Source organism: Dama dama, chromosome 1, assembly GCF_033118175.1.
Source record: "Dama dama isolate Ldn47 chromosome 1, ASM3311817v1, whole genome shotgun sequence".
Lineage (NCBI taxonomy): Eukaryota > Metazoa > Chordata > Mammalia > Artiodactyla > Cervidae > Dama > Dama dama.
This window is the reverse complement of record NC_083681.1, coordinates 85260762-85268466: the sequence shown is the minus strand read 5'-3', so window position 1 is coordinate 85268466 and position 7705 is coordinate 85260762. Positions and strand designations below refer to the sequence as shown.

The window sequence follows — 7705 nt, the reverse complement described above, 5'->3', positions numbered from 1 at the left end:
AATGATAATAAAAATGATCCAAAATCTTGAAAACAAAATGGGGTTACAGATAAATAGCCTGGAGACAAAGATTGAGAAGATGCAAGAAATGTTTAATAAAGACCTAGAAGAAATAAAATAGAGTCAATTAAAAATGAATAATGCAATAAATGAGATCAAAAACCCTCTGGAGGGAACCAAGAGTAGAATAACGGAGACAGAAGATAGGATAAGTGAGGTAAAAGATAAAATGGTGGAAATAAATGAAGCAGAGAGGAAAAAAGTAAAAAGGATCAAAAGAAATGAGGACAACCTCAGGGACCTCTGGGACAATGTGAAATGCCCCAACATTCGAATCATAGGAGTCCCAGAAGAGGAAGACAAAAAGAAAGGCCATGAGAAAATACTCGAGGAGATAATAGCTGAAAACTTCCCTAAAATGGGGAAGGAAATAGCCACCGACCTCCAAGAAACCCAGAGAGTCCCAAACAGGATAAACCCAAGGCAAAACACCCCAAGACACATATTAATCAAACTAACAAAGATCAAACACAAAGAACAAATATTAAAAGCAGTAAGGGAGATCGATGATAACACCCTCTCATGCATTCCTTGGAAATCTGAACAAAATGAGTGAGAACTCATTACCATCTCCTCATCGAAACTGAGGTCCAGCATGTTGAAAAATAAAATAAAAGCAGTAAGGGAGAAACAACAAATAACACACAAAGGGATTCCCATAAGGATAACAGCTGATCTATCAATAGAAACCCTCCAGGCCAGAAGGGAATGGCAGGACATACTGAAAGTAATGAAAGAGAATAACCTACAACCGAGATTACTGTACCCAGCAAGGATCTCATTCAGATATGAAGGAGAATTCAAAAGCTTTACAGACAAGCAAAAGCTGAGAGAATTCAGCACCACCAAACCAGCTCTTCAACAAATGCTAAAGGATCTTCTCTAGACAGGAAACACAGAAAGGTTGTATAAACGTGAACCCAAAACAACAAAGTAAATGACAACGGGACCATAACTATCAATAATTACCTTAAATGTACATGGGTTGAATGCCCCAACCAAAAGACAAAGACTGGCTGAATGGATACAAATGCAAGACCCCTATATATGCTGTCTACAAGAGACCCACCTCAAAACAAGAGACACATACAGACTAAAAGTGAAGGGCTGGAAAAAATTATTTCATGCAAATGGAGAGCAAAAGAAAGAAGGAGTCGCAATACTCATAGCAGATAAAATAGACTTTCAAATAAAGGCTGTGAAAAGAGACGAAGAAGGACACTACATAATGATCAAAGGATCAATCCAAGAAGAAGATATAGCAATTATAAATATATATGCACCCAACATAGGAGCACTGCAATATGTATGGCAAATGCTAACGAGTATTAAAGAGGAAATTAATAGTAACACAGTAATAGTGGGAGACTTTAATACCCCACTCACAACTATGGATAGATCAACTAAACAGAAAATTAACAAGGAAACACAAACTTTAAATGACACAATGGACCAGCTAGACCTAATTGATATCTATAGGACATTTCACCCCAAAACAATCAACTTCACCTTTTTCTCAAGTGCACATGGAACCTTCTCCAGAATAGATCACATCCTGGGCCATAAATCTACTCTTGGTAAATTCAAAAAAATTGAAATCATTCCAGTCATCTTTTCTGAGCACAGTGCAGTAAGATTTGATCTCAATTACAGGAGAAAAATTGTTAAAAATTCAAATATATGGAGGCTAAATAACACGCTTCTGAATAACCAACAAATCATAGAAGAAACAAATAAAGAAATCAAAATATGCATAGAAATGAATGAAAATGAAAGCACAACAACCCAAAACCTATGGGACACTGTAAAAGCAGCGCTAAGGTGAAGGTTCATAGCATTATAGGCTTACATCAAGAAACAAGAAAAAAGTCAAATAAATAACCTAACTCTACACCTAAAGCAACTAGAGAAGGAAGAAATGAAGAACCCCAGGGTTAGTAGAAGGAAAGAAATCTTAAAAATTAGGGCAGAAATAAATGCAAAAGAAACTAAAGAGACCATAGCAAAAATCAATAAAGCTAAAAGCTGGGTTTTTTTGAGAAAATAAACAAAATTGGCAAACCATTAGCAAGACTCATTAAGAAACAAAGGGAGAAGAACCAAATTAACAAAATTAGAAATGAAAATGGGGAGATCACAACAGACAACACTGAAATACAAAGGATCATAAGAGACTACTACCAGCAGCTCTATGCCAATAAAATGGACAACATGGAAGAAATGGAAAATTCTTAGAAAAGTATAACTTTCCAAAACTGAGCCAGGAAGAAATAGAAGATCTTAACAGACCCATCACAAGCAAGGAAATCGAAACTGTAATCAGAAATCTTCCAGCAAACAAAAGCCCAGGACCAGATGGCTTCACAGCTGAATTCTACCAAAAATTTAGAGAAGAGCTAACACCTATCTTACTCAAACTCTTCCAGAAAATTGCAGAAGAAGGTAAACTTCCAAACTCATTCTATGAGGCCACCATCACCCTAATTCCAAAACCAGACAAAGATGCCACAAAAAAAGAAAACTACAGGCCAATATCACTGATGAACATAGATGCAAAAGTCTTTAACAAAATTCTAGCAAACAGAATCCAACAACATATTAAAAATATCATACACCATGACCAAGTGGGCTTTATCCCAGGAATGCAAGGATTCTTTAATATCCGCAAATCAATCAATGTAATACACCACATTAACAAATTGAAAGATAAAAACCATATGATTATCTCAATAGATGCAGAGAAGGCCTTTGACAAAATTCAATACCCATTTATGATTAAAACTCTCCAGAAAACAGGAATAGAAGGAACATATCTCAACATAATAAAAGCTATATATGACAAACCCACAGCAAGCATTACCCTCAATGGTGAAAAATTGAAAGCATTTCCCCTGAAATCAGGAACAAGACAAGGGTGCCCACTCTCACCACTACTATGCAACATAGTTGTGGAAGTTTTGGCCACAGCAATCAGAGCAGAAAAAGAAGTAAAAGGAATCCAGATAGGAAAAGAAGAAGTGAAACTCTCGCTGTTTGCAGATGACATGATCCTCTATATAGAGAACCCTGAAGACTCTACCAGAAAATTACTAGAGCTAATCAATGAATACAGTAAAGTTGCAGGATATAAAATTAACACAGAGAAATCCCTTGCATTCCTATACCTATACACTAACAATGAGAAAACAGAAAGAGAAATTAAGGAAACAATACCATTCACCATTGCAACAAAAATAATAAAATACTTAGGAGTATATCTTCCTAAAGAAACAAAAGACCTATACATAGAAAACTATAAAACACTGATGAAAGAAATCAAAGAGGACTCAAACAGAGGGAGAAACATACCGTGTTCATGGATTGGAAGAATCATTGTCAAAATGGCTATACTACCCAAAGCAAACTATAGATTCAATGCAATCCCTATTAAGCAACCAACGGGATTTTTCACAGAACTAGAACAAATAATTTCACAATTTGTATGGAAATACAAAAAACCTCGAATAGCCAAAGTAATCTTGAGAAAGAAGAATAGAACTGGAGGAATCAACCTGCCTGACTTCAGACTATACTACAAAGCCACAGTCATCAAGACAGTATGGTACTGGCACAAAGACAGAAATATAGATCAGTGGAACAGAATAGAAAGCCCAGAGATAAATCCACAAACCTATGGACACTTTATCTTTGACAAAGGAGGCAAGGATATACAATGGAAAAAAGACAACCTCTTTAACAAGTGGTGCTGGGAAAACTGGTCAACCACTTGTAAAAGAATGAAACTAGAACACTTTCTGACACCATACACAAAAAGAAACTCAAAATGGATTAAAGATCTAAATGTAAGACCAGAAACTATAAAACTCCTAGAGGAAAACATAGGCAAAACACTCTCCGACATAAATCACAGCAGGATCCTCTATGACCCACCTCCCAGAATATAGGAAATAAAAGCAAAAATAAACAAATGGGACCTAATTAAACTTAAAAGCTTTTGCACAACAAAGGAAATTATAAGCAAGGTGAAAAGACAGCCCTCAGCTTGGGAGAAAATAATAGCAAATGAAGCAACAGACAAAGGATTAATCTCAAAAATATACAAGCAACTCCGGCAGCTGAATTCCAGAAAAATAAATGACCCAATCAAAAAATGGGCCAAAGAACTAAACAGACATTTCTCCAAAGAAGACATACAGATGGCTAACAAACACATGAAAAGATGCTCAACACCACTCATTATCAGAGAAATGCAAATCAGAACCACAATGAGGTACCATTACACGCCAGTCAGGATGGCTGCTATCCAAAAGTCTACAAGCAATAAATGCTGGAGAGGGTGTGCAGAAAAGGGAACCCTCTTACACTGTTGGTGGGAATGCAAACTAGTAAAGCCACTATGGAGAACAGTGTGGAGATTTCTTAAAAAACTGAAAATAGAACTGCCATATGACTCAGCATACCACTTCTGGGCATACACACCAAGGAAACCAGATCTGAAAGAGACACGTGCACCCCAATGTTCATCACAGCACTGTTTATAATAGCCAGGATATGGAAGCAACCTAGATGCCCATCAGCAGACGAATGGATAAGGAAGCTGTAGTACATGTACACCATCGAATATTACTCAGCCATTAAAAAGAATTCATTTGAATCAGTTCTAATGAGATGGATGAAACTGGAGCCCATTATACAGAGTGAAGTAAGCCAGAAAGATAAAGAACATTACAATATACTAACAGATATATATGGGATTTAGAAAGATGGTAATGATAACCCTATATGCAAAACAGAAAAAGAGACACAGATGTACAGAACAGAATTTTGGACTCTGTGGGAGAAGGCGAGGGTAGGATGATTCAAGAGAACAGCATTGAAATATGTATATTATCTATAGTGAAACAGATCACCAGCTCAGGTCAGATGCATGAGACAAGTACTCGGGCCTGGTACACTGGGAAGACCCAGAGGGAACAGGTAAAGAGGGAGGTGGGAGCGGGGATCGGGATGGGGAATACATGTAAATCCATGGCTGATTCATGTCAATGTGTGACAAAACCCACTACAACACTGTAAAGTAATTAGCCTCCAACTAATAAAAATAAATGAAAAAAAAAAAAATCCAATACTCACATCCATACTTGACCACTGGAAAAAGAATACACTTGACTAGACAGACCTTTGTTGACAAAACAATATCTCTGCTTTTTAATATGATGTCTAGATTGCTCATAACTTTTCTTCCTAGGACCAAGTGTCTTTTAATTTCATGGCTACAATCACCATCTGCAGTGGTTTTGGAGCCAAGAAAAATAAAGTCAACCACTGTTTCTCCATCTATTTAACATGAAGTGATTGGACCAGATGCCATGATCTTAGTTTTCTGAATGTTAAGCTTTAAGCCAATATTTTCACTCTCCTCTTTCACTTTCATCAAGAGGCTCTTTAGTTCCTCTTCTCATTCTGCCATAAGGGTGGTGTCATCTGCATATCTGAGGTTATTGATATTGCTCCCGGCAATCTTGATTCCAGCTTGTGCTTCCTCCAGCCCTGAGTCTCTTATGATGTACTCTGCATATAAGTTAAATAAGCAGGGCGATAATATACAGCCTTGATGTACTCCTTTGTCTATTTGGAACCAGTCTGTTGTTCTATGTCCAGTTCTAACTCTTGTTTCCTGACCTACATATAGGTTTCTCAAGAGACAGATCAGGTGGCCTGGTACTCCCATCTCTTTCAGAATTTTCCACAGTTTATTGTGACCCACACAGTCAAAGGCTTTGGCATAGTCAATAAAAGAGAAATAGATCTTTTTCTGGAACTCTCTTGCTTTTTTGATGATCCAGTGGATGTTGTCAATTTGATCTGTGGTTCCTCTGCCTTTTCTAAATCCAGCTTGAAGATCTGGAAGTTCACAGTTCACATATTGCTCAAGCCTGGCTTGGAAAATTTTAAGAACCACTTTACTAGTGTGTGAGATGAGTGCAATCATGGGGTACTTTGAACTTTCTTTGGCATTGCCTTTCTTTGGGATTGCAATGAAAACTGACCTTTCCAGTCCTGTGGCCACTGCTGAGTTTTCCAAATTTGCTGGCATATGGAGTACAGTACTTTCAAAGCATCATCTTCTAGGATCTGAAATAGATCAACTGGAATTCCATCACCTTCACTAGCTTTGTTCATAGTGGTGCTTCGTAAAGCCCACGTGATTTCACATTACAGGATATCTGGCTCTAGGTGAGTGATCACAGTATCATGATTATCTGGGTCATGAATATCTTTTCTATACAGTTCTTCTGTGTATTCTTGCCACCTCTTCTTAATATCTTCTGCTTCTGATAGGTCCCTACCATTTCTGTCCTTTATTGAGCACATCTTTGCATCAAGTTGCTCCCTTGGTATCTCTGATTTTCTTGAAGAGATCTCTAGTTTTTCCCATTCTATTGTTTTCCTCCATATCTTTGCACTGATCATGAAGGAAGGCTTTCTTATCGCTCCTTGCTCTTCCTTGGAACTCTGCATTCAAATGGGTATATCTTTCCTTTTCTCCTTTGCTTTTCACAGCTATTTGTAATGCCTCCTCAGACAGCCATTTTGATTTTTTTATTTCTTTTTCTTTTCTGTATTTTTGGGGATGGTCTTGATTTCTATCTCCTCTACAATGCCATGAACCTCCATCCATAGTTCATCAGGCACTCTGTCTATCAGATCTAGTCCCTTAAATCTATTTCTCTCTTCCACTGTATAGTCATAAGGGATTTGATTTAGGTCATACCTGAATGACCTAGTGGTGTTCCCTATTTTCTTCCATTTCACTCTGAATTTGGCAATAAGGAGTTCATGATCTGAGCCATAGTTGGCTCCTGGTCTTGCTTTTACTGACTGTATAGAACTTCTCCATCTTTGGCTGCAAAGAATGTAATCAACCTGATTTCAGTGTCGTCCATATGTTGATGTCCATGTGTAGAGTCTTCTCTTGTGTTGTTGGAAGAGGGTGTTTGCTATGACCAGTGCATTTTCTTGGCAGAACTCTATTAGCCTTTGCCCTGCTTCATTCTGTACTCCAAGGACAAATTTGCCTGTTACTTCAGGTGTTTCTTGACTTAATATTTCTGCATCCCAGTCCCCTTTATGAAAAGGACACCTTTTTTGGGTGTTAGTTCTAGAAGGTCTTGTAGGTCTTCATAGAACTGTTCAACTTCAGCTTCTTCAGCATTACTCGTTGGGCCATTGACTTGGATTACTGTAACATTGAATGGTTTGCCTTGGAAACTAACAGGGATCATTCAGTTGTTTTTGAGATTGCATCCAATTACTGCATCTCAGACTCGTTTGTTGACTATGATGGCTACTCCACTTCTGCTAAGGGATTCCTGCCCACACTAGTAGATATAATGCTCATCTGTGTTAAATTCACCCATTCCAGTCCACCTTAGTTTGCTGATTCCTAGCATGCTGATGTTCACTCTTGTCATCTTCTGTTTGACCACTTCCAATTTGCCTTGATTCGTGGACTTAACATTCCAGGTTCCTATGCAATATTGCTCTTGAGAGCATCGAACCTTGCTTCTACCACCAGTCCCATCCACAACTGGGTGTTGTTTTTGCTTTGGCTCCATCCCTTCATTATTTCTGGAGGTATTTC

At 37.8% G+C, this 7705-nt stretch overlaps 1 non-coding gene across 1 annotated transcript; it reads left to right on the top strand.

Moving 5' to 3' along the window:
* Positions 1 to 560: 560 nt before the first annotated feature.
* On the top strand, positions 561 to 652 carry LOC133064853 (small nucleolar RNA SNORD116). Its single transcript, XR_009694744.1, has one exon. It is a non-coding gene; the product is annotated as a small nucleolar RNA SNORD116 (small nucleolar RNA).
* The last annotated feature ends 7053 nt before the right edge of the window (positions 653 to 7705 follow it).